Source organism: Saimiri boliviensis, chromosome 15, assembly GCF_048565385.1.
Source record: "Saimiri boliviensis isolate mSaiBol1 chromosome 15, mSaiBol1.pri, whole genome shotgun sequence".
Lineage (NCBI taxonomy): Eukaryota > Metazoa > Chordata > Mammalia > Primates > Cebidae > Saimiri > Saimiri boliviensis.
The window spans coordinates 19,113,278-19,135,188 of NC_133463.1; the positions used below are offsets into that span (position 1 = coordinate 19,113,278).

The 21,911-nt window shown below is 42.0% G+C and overlaps 1 protein-coding gene across 1 annotated transcript in view; it reads left to right on the plus strand.

Moving 5' to 3' along the window:
- The first annotated feature begins 6,549 nt into the window (after nucleotides 1-6,549).
- Nucleotides 6,550-21,911, plus strand: part of SGK3 (serum/glucocorticoid regulated kinase family member 3) — a 148,354-nt gene continuing 132,992 nt past the window's right edge. Inside the window, exon 1 of the mRNA XM_010330727.2 lies at nucleotides 6,550-6,654. The gene's annotated coding sequence lies outside the window, so the exon portion shown is untranslated. The remainder of the gene's footprint in view (nucleotides 6,655-21,911) is intronic.

Genomic DNA, 21,911 nt, shown 5'->3' on the forward strand with positions numbered 1-21,911 from the left:
GGATTACAGGTGCCTGCCACCGCACCTAGCTAAATTTTGTATTTTTAGTAGAGATGGGGTTTTACCATCCTGGCCAAGCTGTTCTTGAACTCCTGACCTTGTGATCCACCCACCTCGGCCTTCCAATGTGCTGGGACTACAGGCGTGAGCCACCACGGCTGGCCAGGGATTATGTTTTTAACTATCTTCTCCACAAAACTGGTTTTATTTGATACTGTGGGATGTTGCAATTGAAATGTCAGCTGATAAACAGCTAGAAACTGTAGCAACAGCTTATTGTGTCTGACCCTCTTAAGCACAGTGAGTCTGTAGCAGAATGAGAGAAAAGGTACTCTAAAAGCAATGCAAATAATATGAATTAAAGCCATTGCAAGGCTGGGCAAGGTGGCTACACCTGTAATCCTAGCATTTTGTGAGGCTGAGGTAGGAGGATCACTTGATGCCAGGAGGTCAAGACCAGCCTGGGCAACATAGTAGAAACCCTGACTCTACAAAAAAAAAAAAAAAATTAAAAAATTAGCTGATGTGGTGGAATGAGCCTGTAGTTCCAATAACTCAGGAGGTGGGAAGATGGCTGGAGCCCGGGGAGTCGAGGCTGCAGTGAGCCAAGATGACACCACTGCACTCCAGCTTGGGTGGGACAGAATGAAATCCTGTCTCAAAAAAACAAAATATTTTGCTTTTGTAACCATATAGTTGGTCGAATTATTCTTACCTCTCTTAGACTTAACATTTTATCTGCTATAAAACAAGTATTTCTTTTTTTATTTTTGAGATGGAGTTTCGGTCTGTTGCCCAGGCTGGAGCGCAGTGGTGCCATCTCAGCTCAGGGCAACATCTGCCTCCCGGGTTCAAGTGATTCTCCTGCCTCAGCCTCCCAAGTAGCTGGGATTATAGGTGCCAGCTAATTTTTGTATTTTTAGGAGAGACGGAGTTTCACCAAGTTGGCTAGGCTGGACTTGAATTCCTGACCTCAGGTGATCTGCCCACCTTGGTCCTCCCAAAGTGCTGAGATTACAGTCGTGAGCCACCATGTCTGGCAAAAAAAAAAAAAAAAAAAAAAAAAAAAAAAAAAAAAAAAAGTATTGTAATGAATACCAGCCCTCACTTCCTTAACCAGCTGACTTATAAGTAGAAGGCATTCAGGTCCTGTGACTGCCTTTATCAACTTTTCTCTCCAGTGGAAGTGATATTTCTTTTATTTTTATGCCCCTCACTTCTTCCAAGGTTCTGATAAAAGAACTACAAATAGTAGAGGGCTTTATTATGATATAAAAAAGTAATAATGCTTCCACATAAGGCACCATTTTAGAGAAAAGGTTTCCCATTTTGAATAATGGAGTATAAAAACCAAGCATTCGCCGGGCGCGGTGGCTCAAGCCTGTAATCCCAGCACTTTGGGAGGCCGAGGCGGGTGGATCACGAGTTCGAGAGATCGAGACCATCCTGGTCAACATGGTGAAACCCCGTCTCTACTAAAAATACAAAAAAAAAAAAAATGAGCTGGGCATGGTGGCACGTGCCTGTAATCCCAGCTACTCAGGAGGCTGAGGCAGGAGAATTGCCTGAACCCAGGAGGCGGAGGTTGCTGTGAGCCGAGATAGCGCCATTGCACTCCAGCCTGGGTAACAAGAGCGAAAACTCCGTCTCAAAAAAAAAAACAAAAAACCAAGCATTCATTTCATTGGAATGTATGATCTAAAATAATATTTTTTGACTGGGTAGTTGGGTTTCTTTAAAATTTGGGTCAACAGTTTATATTTCTATCAGTCATAAGTCTAATTTTCCAAAATTCTGAATGTAAGTACACTTTAGTATTTCCTTTATGATTTTTTTTTCCTGTTTCTTTCAGGATATTTATTTACGACACAGGGTCTCACTCTGTCAGCCCAGGCTGCAGTGCAGTGGTGCGATCATGGCTCCCTGCAGCCTTGATTTCCCAGGCTCAGGTGATCCTCCCATCTCAGCTGCCTGAGTAGCTGAGACGACAGTCATGTGCCACTCCCCCTAGCTAATTTTTGGTATTTTCTTTGTAGAAACAGGGTTATACTATGTTGCCCAGATTGGTCTCGAGCTCCTGGGCTCAAGTGATCTGCCTGCCTCTGTCTCCCAAAGTGCTGGAATTACTAGCATGAGCCATCACACCTGACCCAGGACTTTTTTTTTTTTTTTTTTTTTTTTTTGAGACTGAGTCTCACTGTAGTGCCCAGGCTAGAGTGCAATGGCACAATCTTGGCTCACTGCAACCTCCGCCTCCTGGATTCAAGCAATTCTCCTATCTCAGCCTCCCGAGTAGCTGGGATTACAGGCATGCACCACTATGCCCAGCTAATTTTTGTATTTTTAGTAGAGATGGTGTTTCACCATGTTGGCCAGGATGGTCTCGATGTCCTGACCTCTTGTGATCCACCTACCTTGGCCTCCCAAAGTGCTGGGATTACAGGCATGAGCCACCACAAAAACTTCTAAAATTGGGCCATTTTAGTACTATTACAAATGAAATATATATCATATTCGTATTTTAATGTGTTTTAGAGCTAATAATGATGATAGCAGTCACTTGATACTATGTTCCAGGCATTCTACTAAATTCATTTGATCTTTATAGCAATGTCATGGTAATAGCACTATTATTATTTCTGTTTTACTGAGGAGGAAAAATCACTATTATCCCCAGTTTACTGATAAAACCAGTGCTGAGAAGTGAAACAATTTGCCCAAAGTAGAAAGTGGCAAAACCAGGAGTTAAACCTGGGTCTGTCCAATTCCAAAACTTGTGTTCAAAATCTCTACACTATAGATAAAACAGATGAACAAAATATTTGCCCTATCTAAGTGAGCAGAATCACATTTTCTTTTTTCTTTTTCTTTTTCTTTTTTTTTTTTTTTTTTTGAGACAGAGTTTCGCTCTTGTTTTGTTACCCAGGCTGGAGTGCAATGGCGCGATCTCAGCTCACCGCAACCTCCGCCTCCTGGGTTCAGGCAATTCTCCTGCCTCAGCCTCCTGAGTAGCTGGGATTACAGGCATGTGCCACCATGCCCAGCTAATTTTTTGTATTTTTAGTAGAGACGGCGTTTCACCATGTTGACCAGGATGATCTTGATCTCTTGACCTCGTGATCCACCTGTCACGGCCTCCCGAAGTGCTGGGATTACAGGCTTGAGCCACCGCGCCCAGCCCCAGAATCACATTTTCAAAGAACATGTTGGGACCCAGAGTCTGACAAAAAGCTCTATTTAAAAAATTTATTTACATGGAATATTTCATACAGGTATAAATATCAGCTAGGCATTTAGCTGAACATTCAACAACTTTTTTTTTTACAGTCTAAATTTAAAAGCAATTGGAAACATAATGGAAAATGGGGATATAACCTATATCTCTAGCTATAGGTGAATACAATTAATCGAAGTGATCAGCCTTGGCTGGGCATAGTGGCTCAAGCCTGTAATCCCAGCACTTTGGGAGGCCAAGGCAGATGGATCATTTGAGGTCAGGAGTTTAAGACCAGCCTGGCCAACATGATGAAACCCTGTCTCTACTAAAAATACAAAAATTAGCTGGGCATGGTGGCATACGCCTGTAATCCCAGCTACTCGGGAGGCTAAAGCAGGCGCATCACTTGAGCCTGGGAGGCAGAGGTTACATGAGCTGAGATCACACCAGTGCACACCAGTCTGGGTAACAGACTCTGTTTCAAAAACAACAACAACAAAAACAAAAAGTGATCAGCCTTAAAATTTGCCCTTAAAACCAATTTTAGACTGGGTACCGTGGCTCAAACCTGCAATCCCAGCACTTTGGGAGGCTGAGATGGGTGAATCATCTGAAGTCAGGTGTTTAAGACCAGCCTGGCCAACATGGCAAAAATCAGTCTCTACTAAAGATACAAAATATTAGCTGGGCATGGTGGCAGTTGCCTGTGATCACAAATACTAGGGAGGCTGAGGCAGGAGAACTGCTTGAACCCTGCCGGGGGAGGAGGTTGCAGTGAGCTGAGATGGTGCCATTGCACTCTGGCCTGGGTAACAAGAACAAGACTCTGTCTCAAAAACAAAAAACAAAACTAATTTTAATTAAAGTGGAAAAATGCTTAGTAGTTTGTGAATATATTTACCTCCTCTGGCTTTTTGAGAAATCTAGCTATTAAATTGTAGCTCTCAGAGGATAAAGGCAAAATGCCTAACCTCTTGACAGCTGATTGACTGAGCCCAGCCTGGGCAACATGGTGAGACCCCTGTCTCTTAAGAAAGAAAGAAAAAGGCCGGGTGCGGTGGCTCAAGCCTGTAATCCCAGCACTTTGGGAGGCCGAGGTGGGTGGATCACGAGGTCAAGAGATCGAGACCATCCTGGTCAACATGGTGAAACCCCGTCTCTAGTAAAAATACAAAAAATTAACTGGCCATGGTGGCACGTGCCTGTAATCCCAGCTACTCAGGAGGCTGAGGCAGGAGAATTGCCTGAACCCAGGAGGCGGAGGTTGCGGTGAGCCGAGATCGCGCCATTGCACTCCAGCCTGGGTAACAAGAGTGAAACTTTGTCTCAAAAAAAAGAAAGAAAGAAAAAGAAAATATATTAAATGTTTGTGGGATGTGATCTGTGTGTGTGTGTGTGTGTGTGTGTGTGTGTGTGTGTGTGTCTATGTATCCTTCATAATAGGATAAATTTATCTAGAAATGTAATGATTCCCAGATTTTTTTTTTTAAGTCAAAATGTGGTGATAGCCAGGTATTTTTGTCTCTAAAGTGAGAATGATGTCATTCCACTTGGAGTTTATTGACACAGAACTTCCTTTTGTGAGAAATCTTCAGCACTGTCAATATGGCTTTAATTAAGGGATATACTGATCACTTGTTGATTTTGTTACAAGGGAGGAACTTCTCTAATTTGTGTGGATTGCTTTGTGGACCACAGTAAAACATATAAAGGACCACCGGCAATGTGTTGATTTGTATCTCCTGTATTCTTATATTCATTTCTGAATACCACTGAAGACTAATATTTAGAAAGTTCTGTAGGATTACTGAAGTGTAAAAAGTATTTGGATTCGCAATTCATTTTTAAAAGAAAGAGTTGCCATATTGTGATTATTGACATTAAAAATTGAATGTTCTTACCCATACTTGTGGGGCTAAATCTTTGAATATCATTTTAAAGATTTTCAGAATCTTTAAATTTAGAAGACATGAGGAAATGTCTTCTGAATTTAGGGAAGTCACACATAGATCCCAGTTCCTCTAATAAACTTTGCCAGTTTATTTGTTCATAGATTTGTGGCAAATTCTCTGAAATCATAAATCATTGTCTCAAAATCTAAAGCATGATATACACATGGAAATATTTTAGTAGTTGAGTCTATCTTCAAGTGATATCTGATAAAACCTAAATTACAGTAGTGTTATGGGAAAGAAAACAACTCACTCGGCCGGGCACGGTGGCTCATGCCTGTAATCCCAGCACTTTGGGAGGCCGAGGCGGGCAGATCACGAGGTGAGGAGATGGAGACCATCCTGTCCAACATGGTGAAACCCCGTCTCTACTAAAAATACAAAAAAATTAGCAGGTGCGATGGTGCGCACCTGTAGTCCCAGCTACTCAGGAGGCTGAGGCAGGGGAATTGCTTGAACCTGGGCGGCGGCGGATGCCGTAAGCCGAGATCGTGCCACTGCACTACAGCCTGGGTGACAGAACAAGACTCCGTCTCAAAAAAAAAAAGAAAAGAAAAGAAAAGAAAACAACCAACTCTACTTCAAAATCTTAACCACTTGACCAAATCCATTGAACCATATAATTCTCAGTTCTCCATTCAGCTTCTCTGTTGAATGGAATAAAAGAGATAAACAGGTCTAAATGCAGCTTCTGTAGTTCAAGAATGGGTAAGAAGGAGCTGTAAAGTGTGCACTCAGACTTGGAGATTAAGGGGAATTTTAAAAAAGTATATCTAAAAAGATATGTGGAAAGGAAATTTCTCTGCACACAGGACCTGCCAATTTGTGAAAGTTCTCGACTGTTTATACAACACAAGGGCCATAACTCTGCTAAAGAAAACACTCCAAATAATGCTAAATGAATCACAGTTGTTTTCAATTATTTGGATACTTAATTCACTCCTGTGAGTTTTCAGTTTACACCAAGCCAATCCCTCCGCCCCGCGGCAGGGAGCGTTTATTCCTAGGTCATCTCGGTTGGGCCCCGGCGCTTTGGCCCGCTCGGGTCTTGGGCTCCGCGGTAGCGGCCACTGCGGGCGGAGCATCGGGAAACACCGGAGTCTGCGCCTCCACAGACAGGACCCACCGTGTCCTCTTGAACTTTGCACAGCGCGTGACGGGGGCAGACGGCGCACCGCGGCCAGGCCTAGCGCGAGGGTCCTTGGGGAAGAGAGGAGCGGGGGTTTCCTCGGAGGCCTGAGCGGGGCGCAGCCTGCAGCCCCTCCCCATACGGGCTGCCCCCAGCCCGCCGCTCGCGCCGCTCGGCTGGGATCCGGCGCCTTCCCCGGCTGTCCTCGGCCTCCCGCGCGCTCCGCGGGAGGAGCCGCCGGCGGCCGTGACGCGTCAGGGAGGAAACGCTAGCGCCCCGCGGCTGTGCCGGGAAGGAGGAAGCGCAGAGCGTTCGGCTCCGCGCCCGCCGCGCCGGGAGCAGCACCGCGGGGCTGGGTAGGTGCGGGGCTGGCGGGAGGGTCCGAGCACCCGGGTCTCCGACGGCGGACCGGGGCGGGAGGAGACGGGGCGGGGCGTAGGGCTGCGCGGGCCTTGGCCGCTGCCTGTCGTCGGAAAGAGCCGTACCCCCCCGCCCAGTCCCCGGGTCCCGGAGAGTTTGTGGTCTTTGTTTCCACGAGGTGAATTCAGATTCTGCCTCGAGATCCCTGAACGCCCAGGGGCTGTCAATGGCTGGACCTTGTTAACCCGCGCGCAGTCCCCGAGCCTGGAGGAGCAGGGAACGCCGAGCGGGGAGACCCCATCTGAGGTCGAAAGTGGGTGCAGGTCACTTGCGAGGGTCGGGGAGGGGGCAGCCGCCAGAGTGGGCTGGATAGAATCATTAACCTACTGTCAGTGGATCTGTAGTTAAGAGACATTAATACGTTGTGTCTTTTAAGTTCTCTGTGATTTGAACCCTTACGTCTCTCCAAGAGAGTCTGGCCCTGTTAATTCTCACAGTTTTAGCATTGGAGTGTACCCACTAGACGTGCTTTGAGATTTTTAGATTCTGTCATTTTTAGTCATCGTTACTTGGAAAGAGAAAGGAATCATCTATTGAAACTTAAACGCTTTCATTGAGTTGTGCACAATGACTTCTGAACCATGAGTAGAATTTCAGTTCTGAACCAGAGAGTACGTGGGGTGCACTTGAGATGCAAAATAAACACGGAGCACTGTCATTTCTAAATCTTTGTCAAAGTGAAAAATAGACTGTTGTGTATTTTGATTCACTCCCTTCTCACTAGATTGAGACTTCACCCAACCAATCTGGAAGTGCCTTCTTTATTTAACAAACACTTACATAGCTCTTACTGTGTGCTTGGCTCTAAGTGCTTTATAAATATTAAATTGAATTCTTAACTCAGCATATTATAGCGGTTCTAGCAGTGAAGAGGCTATCCATACTTTAGTTCCCCAAATGTCATTGCAAGAGCTAGAAACATTAGAGGAAGTTTTAGGCGTGTTTTAGCACCGGGTGTGCCTTCTGGTCCCCTTGGCTACCGCTTCTGTGAGACAGCTACCACCCCTGCATTTCCCTGGGGTAAGGGAGCCTGGAGCTCCTGAGAATGCGAGCTGTTCAAAGCAGGTGTTGGTCAGAACCTGAATGACTTGTGTAACATGGTCCCTCTCAACTGCCGTGCCCATCAGCTCACTCTGGAGACACCAGAACTTCCCCTTCTTTAACTGCCACAGCATGGAGCCTACTTTTGTTTTTGAAAAGAGCTTTGTTCCTAATCTGTTCGACATTATTCATATGACGTAGTTTAGATTTGAGGGTCAGATTGAACTTGTAATGTGCTATAAAATGGAACATTTTTGTGTGTACACATCAACATAACAAATAACATTTTGTAATTTTACTGCTATTTGCTGTTGGAAACATTGAATTGGTAGGTCAGCCTCATAGGTGTCCATTTTGTGATTTACAGAGAGAATATTCTTTCAGAATAACATGCCCTCTTCAAATGTACACCATTAGAGACCCAACAGGGTGACTAAGATAGACATGATCCTTGTCATTATGGCGATTATGAATGTAATGTCAAAATCTACACATCAGACTAGCTTTGTGGTTACCTCTCTCCTTTTCTGTGTCCCCCACCTTATCTCTCTTTCATATATTTAACTTTTCAGGGAGATGATTAAGTGAGCTGATAAGCCTTATTTAATAGAATTATGAAGTGTCTCTTGAAGCAAGAAGGCTCATGTTCCTCTGATATATTAATAATTTATGGCACAACAGGCATTAGTGTCATTCATGAATTCAGTTTAGCCAAATGACCCCTAGCAATTTCATGGTTTACAAAGTACTTCCAGACATACTTGTTTACCCTTTAGAGATATCTGTGCAGTTGGTCTCTTAACTACTTTTTATTACCTATTTTTCAGATGAAGAAACTGAGGCTTAGAAATGTTAAAGTGTTTTAACCTAGATTGCACAGCAAGTGAGAGGCAGCGAATGAATAGAGGGAGGTGTATGGACAGTGCCTGGCACGTGCAGGCCTGTAATAAACATCTGTGGAATGAATGACTCCAAATGGCTTCAGATATCTTGCTCTTTCAAAACATGTCTCTCAAAATACCATAGTAATTGACTTATGCCTGAGAGACTTCTAGGCCTAATCCATTGCCTCTCTTATTTCAAACAATATCTGATACAGCACATTTTCTACAGAAGGGATGGAATGCCCTTTGGACTCATTTTCTTAGGATTTGCCACCTCTGTTTATTGAAAAAAAAAAAAAAAAAGATTATTTTTTTCATCCTACTTTTTTTCTCTGATTTTGAGACTTTAGAATGGACATATGATATTTATATTTGTGTTGGCAGCTTTCTTTTATTCCTTTTTTTTTTTTCTTGAGATGGAGTCTTGCTTGTTGCCCAGGCCTGAGTGCAATGGCGCAGTCTAGGCTCCCTGCAACTTCTGCCTCCCAGGTTCAAGCGATTCTCCTGCCTCAGCCTCCTGAGCAGCTGGGACTACAGGCTCATGCCACCACACTTGGCTAATTTTGTATTTTTGGTAGAAACAGGGTTTCACCATGTTGGCCAGGCTGGTCTCAAACCCCTGACCTCCTGATCCGCCCACCCTGGCCTCCCAAAGTGCTGGGACTGCTCCCAGCCATAACTTTCTTAGCTCTCCAAACTACTTAGATTTATGATCAAGTTCAAACTCAATGATCATAGGTATTGTAAATATTTTTGAAATGTCTGACATTACTATGTATTTTATTGAAATGTTGCAATGACTTTTGCATAAAGAGTCTTTAAAAAACACACAAAATTCCTCAACTATTTATATTCTTTAAGCATAGCCCTCTGTACCTAAAGTATGTGCTTTCCAGGTGAATAACCTTCAATTAGAGAGGATAATATAGCCATTACCTGGCGGGAGGAATTGAGAAGAGTTATCAGGGAGAGATTAGAAATGGGATGGCCTTTCTCATAAGGTATATTAGGCTGTACGAAACCCTTAATGAAGCCAGACTGAGTCATCTGCCTGTCAATGTTCTTCTGCGTAGGAGTGGAATAAAATACCTTTGAAACCTGCCTTGTTTCAGAAACCACTTTACCTTTTCCAATCTTCATATTTTCTCACTCCTTTTAAAAAAATTAATGTAAATTACTGACTAAACTGCTGATTCATGAAACTCAAATTATGTAACATGTTATTCCTGACAGTTGTAACAGCTCCCACATTATTTTAAGCGACTCAGTGTCTCTGTTTTCCTTTACCTTTTCCATTTCTCATGGTGGAGACTTTGCTCTCATTTCACTCTCCCCTGCCCAATATCATGGAGAAAAGTGGTGTATTTAAGAGGTGACACTTCCACATCTTGTAGTTCATGTCAAAGTAGTTTAAACTCAATGCTAGCTTTTAGTTGTCGTTGCTGAGGAAGACAATGTGGAAATCAGATGTTGAAGGCGAATTCAAAGCATCACCCAGTAAAATTGTATTGGCTATCTGAAGCTGAACCAGAGGGTTTTCAAGGGGAATTAGGGCAATGCGTAGTATCCTGCCCTAGTCCAATTTCTCAGGTCCTTTCCTATTTCCCCAAAGTCCTGAAAACCTGCCTAAGTTCACCATCTTGTAGCCACTGTTCTTCTGTTACTCTAAACAAAAATCTGCTTTCCTTGGGTGCAGTTGGGGTGACTGAAAGAAAGGTAAAGATATAAGGGGAATTGTTAGAGGGCGAGGGACTAATAATATGTAATATGGAAAATGGAGATGTGTGTGAAATAAGTGATGTTATTGAGGTCTTGCAATGGGGAGGGGGAGGATTCCTGTGCAGTGCAGCTCTGCTTCCCCTGACAGGGCCGTACATATAGGAAAGGCCTATATGCAAGCAAAGTTTGAGAAGAACTAGAAACATCTCTTGGCATGATATTGGTTGGCAGAGTTACTACTTTGTATCATCAAGTGTAGAAGTATTCTTGTAGATTGCTCTTTCTTGAAGCCACTAAGTGAGTTTGCTGTCAGATAATTCAAATATAGAGGCCAGGTACAGGGTCTCACACCAGTAATTATAGCACTTTGGGAGGCCGAGGTGGGGGGATCACCTGAGGTTAGGAGTTTGAGACCAGCCTGGCCAACATGGCGAAACCCCATCTCTACTAAAAAAGAAATACAAAAATCAACCTGGCATGGTGGCGCATTTCTGTAATTCCAGCTACTTGGGAGGCTGAGGCAGGAGAATCTCTTGAACCCGGAAGGCAGAGGTTGCAGTGAGCCAAGATTGCACCACTGTACTCTAACCTGGGTGACAGGAGTGAAACTCACTCTCAAAAAAAAAAAAAAAAGAAAGAAAAAAAGATAGCTGGTTTAGTGGCTTTTAACTTGAGAGTAAGGGTGGTTGAGAAAGAGCCTGGATTTTGTATCTTTTAAAATCCTTATTCTTTTTCGAGAATGCCTTTACTGTTGATATAATAATGTCATTCTTCTCACCGTTCTGTGATTTTGAAGAAATAACACTGTTTTTACATAGCATACAACAATAAGCATAATTCTGGCTAATGGTTTCTATTCAAGTTCCTGATGTATTTGCTAAGCCAGTCAATAACAAACATTTTTCTTCTATAGGTAGAATAGATTTCATATGTAATATAAACATATACAAAAGTGGGACTCATTGATGGAGTAGCCAGTCCACAGACTGCTGAATGAAACATATTCAAGTACAGTGGTGCTTCATACATTTGAAAATGAGAAGGAACTTTAATACTCTAGTTATGTTTTTAGTTAATTAATTTATTATTATTATTATTGAGACAGAATCTTGCTCTGTTGCCCAGGCTGGAGTGCAGTGGCATGATCTCAGCTCACTGCAATCTCTACCTCCCAGGTTCAAGTGATTCTCGTGCCTCAGCCTTCTGAGTAGCTGGGTCTACAGTTGTGTGCCACCACACTCAGCTAATTGTTTTTGTATTTTTAGTTTCACTGTGTTGGCCAGCCTGGTCTCAAACTCCTGGCTGCAGTGATCCACCTGCCTCGACCTCCCAAAGTGTTGGGATTACAGACATGAACCATCCTTTTTTTCCTTACTCTGTCTCTCAGGCTGGAGTGCAGTGGCACAATATCGGCTCCTTACAACCTCTACCTCTAGAGTTCAAGCGATTCTACTGCCTCAGCCTCCTGAGTAGTTGAGACTATAGGCGCCACCACCACACTCGGCTAATTTTTTTCGTTTTTAGTAGAGATGGGGTTTCACCATGTTGGCCAGGCTGCTGTCGAATTCTTGACCTCAAGTGATCTGCCCACCTCGGCCTCCCAAAGTGCTGGGATTACAGGCCTGAGCCACTGCTCCCGGCCTACCTCCCTATTTTCTAACCAAAAATAGAGAAAGGTTAACGTAAAATGATCCAATTTCCAACTCAGCATCCATACATGCAGATAAACATATATACGTACAAACAGTATATAAACTATATAATCTAATGCACATGTATGTTTTATATATGACCAGCTCAAAGGGAATTTTGGAATCATATTCTTAGTTTCCCAAGAAAACACATGCATCTTCCCCCCCATTTTAATTTTAGTTGTGTATTTTATGTTTTGATCTTTAAAAAGGTATACAAGGCTGAGGTGGAAGGGTTGCTTGAGTGCAGGAATTCAAGGTTACAGTGAGCTATGATTGTGCTGCTGCACTCCAACCTAGGTAACAGATTGAGACCCTATTTCCCCCCAATAATTTTAAAGGTATTCCCTTAAATTCAAGCAATTGAGAAGCATATGTAATAAAAAAAATCCCTCTCCACTCTAATTTTACCCAGAAAGATAACCACTCTGTTTTATATCCTTCTAGACATTTTTCATGCTTACATAAGTTTGTCCATATGTGTGGGGATAGACAAATCAATGTAAGCATGAAAAATGGGATTGTTTTACACAATTTATTCTTTTGTTTCTTTTTTCATTTCTTTTCTTTCTCTTTTTTTTTTTTTTTTTTTTTTCGAAACAGAGTTTTACTCTGTCTCCCAGGCTGGAATGCAGAGGCACAATTGTGATTCATTGCAGTTTCAACCTTTAGGGCTCAAGTAATCCACCTGCCTTGGCCTCCTGAGTAGCTGGTGCATACCACCATACCCAGCTAATTCTTTTTAATTTTTAGTAGAGATGGGGTCTTACTATGTTGCCCAGGCAGGTCTTGAACTCATGGACTCAAGTAATCCTCCTGTCTCTGCCTCCCAAAGTGCTGGAATTGCAGGTGTGAGCCACCGTGCTGTGCCATCCTGTTTCTTATATAACACTATAGATAGACATCTATAGATCTATATCATTAGTTTTGATTGCTGCATCATATTCTACTTTATAGTTGATTTCCATTTTCTGTTATTTCTGTTATTACATGTTTACCATTTTGAGTCCTTTAAAATATTTTTAAATCAGGAAAGTAATACTTTTTTGGACAAATAAAAGAAGAAATAGAGAAAATAAGAATTGCCAGTAAATTTGTCACTCATTGATAACTGCTATTAGCATTTTAGAGTGTATCTTTCTAGACTTTTATTTGTGTGTGCATGTACATATCTTCAATGCCATTTTTGAAAGTTTCTTTTATACAGGCTTGCTTTGTTGGTTAAAGAATCATGCTTATGTAGCCAGCCAACGTCACAGATTCCAAGCACCTTTGAACCGGTTATTTTACTGTTTCCTGGCCACCTGCCATGCCCCAGCCCTGGCTAATACTCTTGGAAATTTATACTGCTGCTCATAAAGGGAATGAGGGTGTGTGGATAGACTGACAAATCCATCCAAATTAACATAAAGCACACGTTCTTCTAATGAGAGTCAGTCAATATTTACATTATACGTTCATCTAAAATACAACATATTTAAGAAGAGAAATGATAGGATGTTCACATGTAATTGATTGTAATCACTAAAGGAGAAGCAGAAATAATTGACTTGAACCAAGGGAAAAGTGGCTGATGTAAATTTCAGTTAGGAATTAGAACAGCTCACATGGTGACTCATGCCTGTAATCCTAGCACTTTTAGAGGCTGAGGTGGACAGATCGCTTGAGCTCAGGAGTTCGAGACTGGCCTGGGCAACATGGTAAAACCTAGTCTCTACAAAAAATATAAAAAATTGGGCCAGACGTGGTTGCTCATGCCTGTAATCCCAGCACTTTGGGAGACCAAGGCGGGCAGATCACCTGAGGTTAGGAGTTTGAGACCAGCCTGGCCAAAATGGTGAAACTCTATCTCTACTAAAAATGCAAAAATTAGCCGGGCCTAATCCCAGCTACTTGGGAGGCTGAGGCAGGAGAATCACTTTGACCCAGGAGGCAGAGGTTGCCGAGACCGCACCACTGCACTCCAGCCTGGGTGACAAGAGCAAAACTCTGTCTCAAAAAAAAAAAAAAAAAAAAAAAAAAAAAAAAAATATATATATATATATATATATATATATATATATATCTCCACAACATTAGCCAGGTGTGGTGGCACACACCTGTGGCCCCAGCTGCTAGGAAGGTGGAGGTGGGAGGATTGCTTTAGCTGGAGGGCGGGAGGTTTCAGTGAGCCTTGATCGTCCCACTGCACTCCAGCCTGGGTGACAGAATGAGACCCTGTCTCACAAACAAAACAAACAAAAAAAGAAATTAGAACAGCTGAACTTGAGATGTTTTGAAATACTCGTCTAATAATGAGTACATTGTTTATAGTATAATTGGTTTAAACAGCTCTGCCACCAATGGTGGGAATAGGTGACCTTGAAGTTTCTTGTGATTCCAGTATATTATAGGCTGTCTCCGAGTCAGTAACACTTGACTTAGTATAATTTCATGCACACAGCTCCCCCTTCGCATACTAAAGCCACCACTCTTTACAGACAGTGGGGGTCTGTGCTGACATTTGTTCATTCCCTTTTCTTCCCCCAAGGTGTGAGTACACAATCTACAGCCTACAATCTACAGCAGGTGTGGACTTCTGCACCCTTTGTGGCCTCCCCTGCTTTCTGAGAGTTTGGTCTCCTTTTTAAACCTTGTTCTTTTTTCCTCTTCTTCCACCTCTTGCATCAAGAAAATTTCTGTCTTTTCGCTATCTCACTGTCTTCATTCTGGTCTTAAGCAAAATGGATACTAATCATGGTGATACATTTAAAAGCAGGCCTTTAATAAGGGAAAGGAAAACTTTTAGTTTGGAAAGAAACATAGACATTATAAAGAACAGTGGTTTCAATCTTCAAAGCTTTTGAGAATACCTAGTAATTCCTTTCAAAATTTCCACAGAAGTCCACACCCACCTCCTCTTCTCTAAAGCTCTTTTTTCTTAAGCACTGTCATGAACTATAAAATTTAAAGCTCTCTCTCTCTATATATATACATATAGAGCTTTAAATTTTATAGTATAGCTTGTGTCACTGCAAAAGCATTGTTTTGTGCTATTTTTTTCCCCCAGTTAAAGATGTCAGTCATGTTATGTGTTGAATAGAGCATTTTGGTCTTGAAAGCTAACTCCCAGATATGACCACTGTTCCCTTTAGAAAATACATCCAAAGTTCTTCCAGGCTTTAAAATAACCTTTTTGTTTTCAAGTAAGTTAAAGATTAAGAAGGGTATCTTGGATCAAAGGTTAGCAATCTTTGAGAAGTGGTATGTCAGGATTCCCAACCACTTCCTTCTAGATTTTTATCAGTAGAGATATGCACTGGTGAGACCTTGGATCAGATCCTTGGGACTTACAGAAGAAACAGTACTGGTTCAGCAATGCTAGGTTCCCTGCTGGAGACTCTTACAAGAGGTGGAGGTAGAGGATCAGGCCCAGAAAGCTGACTGCATACCAACTTCAGCTCACCTGTAAAGGTGTGTGGGCCAGATGGTATAGGAAGCTCCACACTGAGCCAGTAGCTACTTAAGCTGCACTGGGAGTAAAGGCCTATTTTCTCATAAACATCAATGGAAAAGCTTTCGAAAAGATGTTTTTATTCAGCCTCCCAACAACATGGTGCTAAAATTGATGATGTCTTAAACATGGAAGTACTATATGATTTGCTTATTGGAACTGGTACTGTATTAGGTCGTTCTTGCATTGCTATAAAAAAGTACCGGAGACTGAGTAATTTATAAGACTAAGTAATTTATAAGAAAAGAGGTTTGATTGGCCGATCGTTCTGCAGGCTGTACCTGAAGCATCTGCTTCTAGGGAAGCCTCAGGAAGCTTACAATCATGCCAGAACACAAAGGGAGAGTAGGGACACCACATGGCAAGAACAGGAGCAAGAGCAAGATTTGGGAGGTGGAGGTGCTACACACTTTAAAATGACTCACTATGGTAAAGATGGCACCAAGCCATGAGGGATCCTTCCCATGATCTGAACACCTTGCACCAGACTCCATCTCCAGCACTGGGGATTTCAGTTCAACATGAGATTTGGGCAGAAACAAATACCTGAACGATATCAGGTACCATTGTTAAGAAACATTCAGAAGTAAGATTTTGTTATTATTACTTTTTTTAAGAAGAGTCTTCCTCTATCACGTTAGTTGGAGTGCAGTGGTGCAATCTTAACACACTGTAGCCTCAACTTGCCAGGCTCAAGCAATCCACCCACCCGAGCCTCCCAGGTAGCTGGGAATACAGGTACATACACTACACCTGGCTAATTTTGTTTATTTTTTGTAGAGATGGCGGTCTCACCATGTTGCCCAGGCTGATCTTAAACTCTCCTTAGCTATCCAAAGTGCTGAGATTATAGGTGTGAACCACTACCCCAGCTGTTATAATTTGTTAAAAATAGCTTTTAGGCCAGGCGTAGTGGCTCATGCCTGTAATCCCAGCACTTTAGGAGGCTGAGGTGGGTGGATCACGAGGTCAAGAGATCAAGACCATCCTGGCCCACATGGTGAAACCCCCTCTCTACTAAAAATATAATAATTAGCTGGGCATGGTGGTGCGTGCCTATAGTCTCAGCTGCTTGGGAGGCTGAGGAAGGAGAATTGCTTGAACTCAGAAGACGGAGGTTGCAGTGAGCCAAGATCGAGCCGCTGCACTTGAGCTTGGGGACAGAGCAAGACTTCATCTCAAAAAAAGCATATAGCTCTTACGTGTTATAATTCTACATGTACGTAGCTGTACACAGTTGATAATTTAGTGCATTCACAAGTACCTTTCTCTCATTTCTAATTGATCTCTTTTTATCCTACTCTCTCTTTCCACCAGTATTTGGTTTATTTTTGTGTGTGTCTGTAAGGAAATTTTTTTCTAACTGGTGAGAGAAAAGGTATTCCAGTGTTTTAGCAGAGAAAAGTTTTTAAGATTTATTAGACTGCAGTCCCTTTTCCCTTTGAACTTTGTCTCCCCTTTAGATTTCTATTATTTCTGACTTTTACTGATAATGACATCATTTATTTCTAGTCTTCCATTAATTTTAATTTTTTAAATTAGGACTACAGCTCATGACACTATCCCCAGCTATATAATTTTTTTTTTTTTTTTTTTTTTTTTTTTTTTTTTTTTTTTTTTTTTTTTATAGAGACAGGTTCTAGTGAGGGTCCTGTTGCCCAGGCTGGTCTGAAACTCCTGGCCTCAAGCCATCCTCCTGCCTCAGCTTTCCAAAACGTTGGGATTACAGGCGTGAGCCACCATACCTGGCCTCTTTCTCATTTTAAAAGTCCACTAAGGCTGGGCGTGGTGGCTCATGCCTGTAATCCCAGCACTTTGGGAAGCTGAGAAGGGTGGATCACAAGGTCAGGAGTTTGAGACCAGCTTGGCCAACATGGTGAAACCTCATCTCTACTAAAAATACAAAAATTAGCAGGGCATGGTGGCAGACGCCTGTAGTCCTAGCTACTCAGGAGCCTGAGGCAGGAGAATTGCTTGAACCAGGGAGGTGGAGGTTGCAGTGAGCCGAGACCACACCACTGCACTCCAGCCTGGGTGACAAAGCAGACTCTGTCTCAAGAAAATAAATAAAAAATAAATATTCAACTTGCACTTATGAGTAAAAAAAGAAAAAAGGAAAAAAATTAAATAAGAAGTGTGAACTAAAGTCTCTGTCCCATTGAAATTGTTTATTGCTTTCACTGGACATGTTAGGATTAAACATTTGCCTTTGAGATGCAGAACATTGTGTATAAAATACTATCTTTTGTGTGGAAAGACCAGGAAAAAAGAACGTATTATGTTTTGCTTGACTATATGTAAAGAGACTCTGGAAAGACACATAAGAAATTGGCAGTGTTGGTTGGGCACGGTTGACTCATGGCTCTAATTCCAGTACTTTGGGAGGCCAGGGCATGTGGATCACCTCAAGTCAGAAGTTCAAGACCAGCCTGGCCAATATGACAAAACCCCATCTCTACTAAAAATACAAAAATTAACTTGGCATGGTGGTGTTCACCTGTAATCTCAGCTACTCGGGAGACTGAGGTAGGGAGAATTGCTTGATTCCAGAGGGTGGAGGTTGCAGTGTGCAGAGATTGTGCCACGGTACTCCAGCCTGGCTGACAGAGTGAGACTCTGTCTCAAAAAAGAAAAGAAAAGAAAGAAAGAAAAATTGCCAGTGTTTCTCTGGGGTGGGGAATGAGAATGGGTGGCTAAGGATGGGTAGGAAGCCAACTTCTCACTATGGTTTTTTTTTTTTTTTTAACCTTGTAAATATGTAACCCATTGTTAAAATAATGTTTAAAATCATGCCCCAGAGTTTCCTTTTAAAAAATAGATCTATATATATCTAGTGTTCTTTTTCCATATATAGCCATTAGTAAAGTTGTTGTTTCAATTTTTTTTTTAAGAATACATGTGTAGTCTAGTCTCAAAGGACCAGTAGTAATTTGCAGGCGCCATGCCATGGCTTTGTTCTCCTTCAGTGCTCTCGCATGCTGTGACTAAGATTCATTACGAAGGCTTCCATTAGGAAATTCTCATACTGCAAATACAGCCAAACCTGAAATTATTGCTTGCTTATTGGAAGAACCATTTAATTGAAATTATCTGCAGTATTTTGCCAACTGGATACTTAGTTGTTTCCTAATTAAAAACTCTTAGATAATACCAATGCAATTACTGCAACGTCAGTTTATCTTTCCCCCATGATATCTTGTATCCTGTCATCATGGTTATAATTTACCTATTTAAGTTGTATGAGTTTGGTGCTTTTAGAAAATAAAGGTTGGTTTACTTTTAGTATTTAGATAATTGTGCCCCTTTCAAGTTGTACACGTTAAGCCAAATGTTTTCTTTCATCAGGATTTTTGCAGTTTTCATCATGTATGACCTATATTTTATCTCTCAGAGAACAAAGAAAAAGGCACTAATATTTATTGAGTTCCTACCATATGCTGGGTGCTTTAGAGACATTATTTTATTAAATATTCCTAATAATGCTATGGGATAGGTAGGTCGTTTTATTTTGCAGATGAGCAACTTGGGCATAGTGAGGTTTCCAAGGTTGCTGTATGTGGCCAACATGGGTCAGAGCTGATGTGAATAGGTCTCTTGGACTTTACCATGAGGTTTCCCTGTATTAGTGATAAGGGGGTAAGAGCCGACTCCTCCCAAAGCCCCTCATCAGAAAGAACAGGCAGAACTGATGAACAAATAACCCAGAGTACCATCTGCTGATGAGGCAGTGGTTACATGAGTTTGAAAATCGGTTTTCATTTTTACTTTATCATTGTGAAATCATATTAGTGTTTTAATCTAGAAACTTGTGCCAGATTTCAAGAAGAAAGCTGGCTAAAATGTTTTAAATATGTATTTTCTATCTAACAGAAAAAGACGAAAGATTCTTCATTTAGCTAGGTGTCGTGACATGTACCTGTAGCCCCAGCAATTTGGAAAGCTGAAGCAGGAGGATCACTTGAGCTCAGGAATTTGAGATTACAGTGAGCTGTGATTGCTCCACTGCACTCCAGCCTGAATGACAGAGCAAGACCCTGTCTGTTAAATATATATATATATTTAGAAGCTGATTCTGTTAAATCCTGAACCTATGGAATTTGAATATCTTATGCTGTTATCTGCAGAACTGTCAAACTCCTGCTATTAGTAACCAATGTCCAGTGAACTTTACCAGTGACAATAAGTACTGTCGTCATATTCTAAAACCTAACAGTGATAACCAGTATCACTTATATTAATCCATGGAAACAAAGCAATAACTTTGTTGAATTCTGTTGCATGTTAGCTAATGCAGGTATATCATGGGTTTTTGTAGATAATGGAGTAAGTTCCTCTTAACCAAGTATGATAGAACATGTTAGATCTAAATTTCTTTTTTTTTTTTGTTTCGAGACAGGGTATTGTTCTGTTGCCCAGGCTGGAGTGCAGTGGTACAGTCTTGGCTTACTGCAGCCTCGATCTCCTAGGCTCAAGTGACCCTCCCACCTGAGCCTCCTGAATAGCTGGGACTACAGTTGCACACCACCTGGCTAATTTTTGTATTTTTTGTAGACACAGCATTTTGCTGTGTTGTCCAGGCTGGTCTTAAATTCCTGGGCCCAAGTGATCTGCCCACCTTGGCCTCTCAAAGTGCTGGGATTATAGGCATGACCCACAATGCACCAGGTCTGAATTCTTATATACTTCAATATCTTATGATACTCTTATCTAATAAAATGTATTATGGTCCTGGGCAAAGATGGTAGTATGGTCTGGATGTGTCTCCCAAAATGTATGTGTTGGAAACTTAATCCCCAGTGCAACAGCATTGGGAGGTAGGGCCTTTTGGGAGGTGTTTAGGTCATGGGGGCTCTACCCTCGTGAATGGATGAATGCTGTTGTGAAAATGGCTTTTGGGAGCAGATTTCTTGCTTTCCGCCATGTGAGGTCACAGAGTTCATCCTTTTTGCCGTTTCTACCTTCCTCCATGCAAGGTCACAGCAAGAGGTCCTGAAAAGGTGCTGACACCTTGATCTTGGACTTCCCAACCTCCAGAACTGTGAGACACAAATTTCTATTCTTTATAAATTACCCAGTGTCAGGTATTCTGTTATAGCAGCACAAATGGACTAAGACAGATGGTGAGAAAGATGCTGAGAAAATTAAAATGATTGGGAGAGTTTAAAAAGAAGTAAAAAGTCACAAATAGTAAATGGAGAAGACAGAATAAACCCACAGCATACACTAGAGTAATTTACACTTAACACTTAAAAATAACAGCTTTATTGAGATATAATTCACATACCATTAAAGTTGCTTTTTAAACCACAATTTAGTGGTTTATTCACAGAGCTATGAAGCCATCACCACTAATTCCAGAACTTTCATCATCCCCGAAAGAAACCCTGGACCCATTGTCAGTCATTCCCACCTCTCCTTCCAACCAGCCGCTAGCAATGACAAATTACTTTCTTTCTCTGCAGGTTTGCCTATTCCGGACATTTTATTTTAAAAAATGTAATCATACCATATATGATCTTTTGTGAGTGGCTTCTTTCACTTCATGTAATATTTTCAAGGCTCATCCATGTTATAGCATGTGGTAATTTATTTCTTTTCTTTTCTTTTCTTTTCTTTTTGAGGTGGTTTCACTCTTGTCACCCAGGCTGGAGTGCAATGGTGAGATCTCAGCTCACTGCAACCTCCACCTCCCCATTTCAAGCAATTCTCCTGCCTCAGCCTCCCAAGTAGCTGGGATTACAGCCACCATGCCTGGCTAAATTTTGGATTTCTAGTAGAGATAGGGTTTCACTATGTTGGCCAGGCTGGTTTCAAACCCTTGACCTCTGGTGATCCACTTGCCTTGGTCTCCCAAAGTGCTGGGATTACAAGCATGAGCTACCTCACCCAGCCATTTCTTTACTTTTTTTTTTTTTTTTTTTTGAGATGGATTCTCGCTTTGTCACCAGGCTGGAGTGCAGTGGCGCCATCTCAGCTCACTGCGACCTTTACCTCCCAGGTTCAGGCAATTCTCCTGCCTCAGCCTCTCAAGTATCTGGGACTACAGGCATGCACCACCACGCCTGGCTAATTTTTGTATTTTTAGTAGAAATGGGGTTTCACCATGTTGGCCGGGATGGTCTCGATCTCCTGACCTTGTGACCAACCCACCTTGGCCCATTTCTTTTTATTGGTGAAAAATATCCTGCTATTGGCATGCTAAGGTGGGAGGATCGCTTGAGGTCAGGGTTTCAAGACCAGCCTGGGCAATAGAGTGAGACCCCCACCCCAACAACAAAACCACAACAACAATAAATAAATAGCCAAATGTGGTAGTGTGTACCTGCAGTCCTAGCTACTTAGGAGGCTGAGGTGGGAGGATTGCT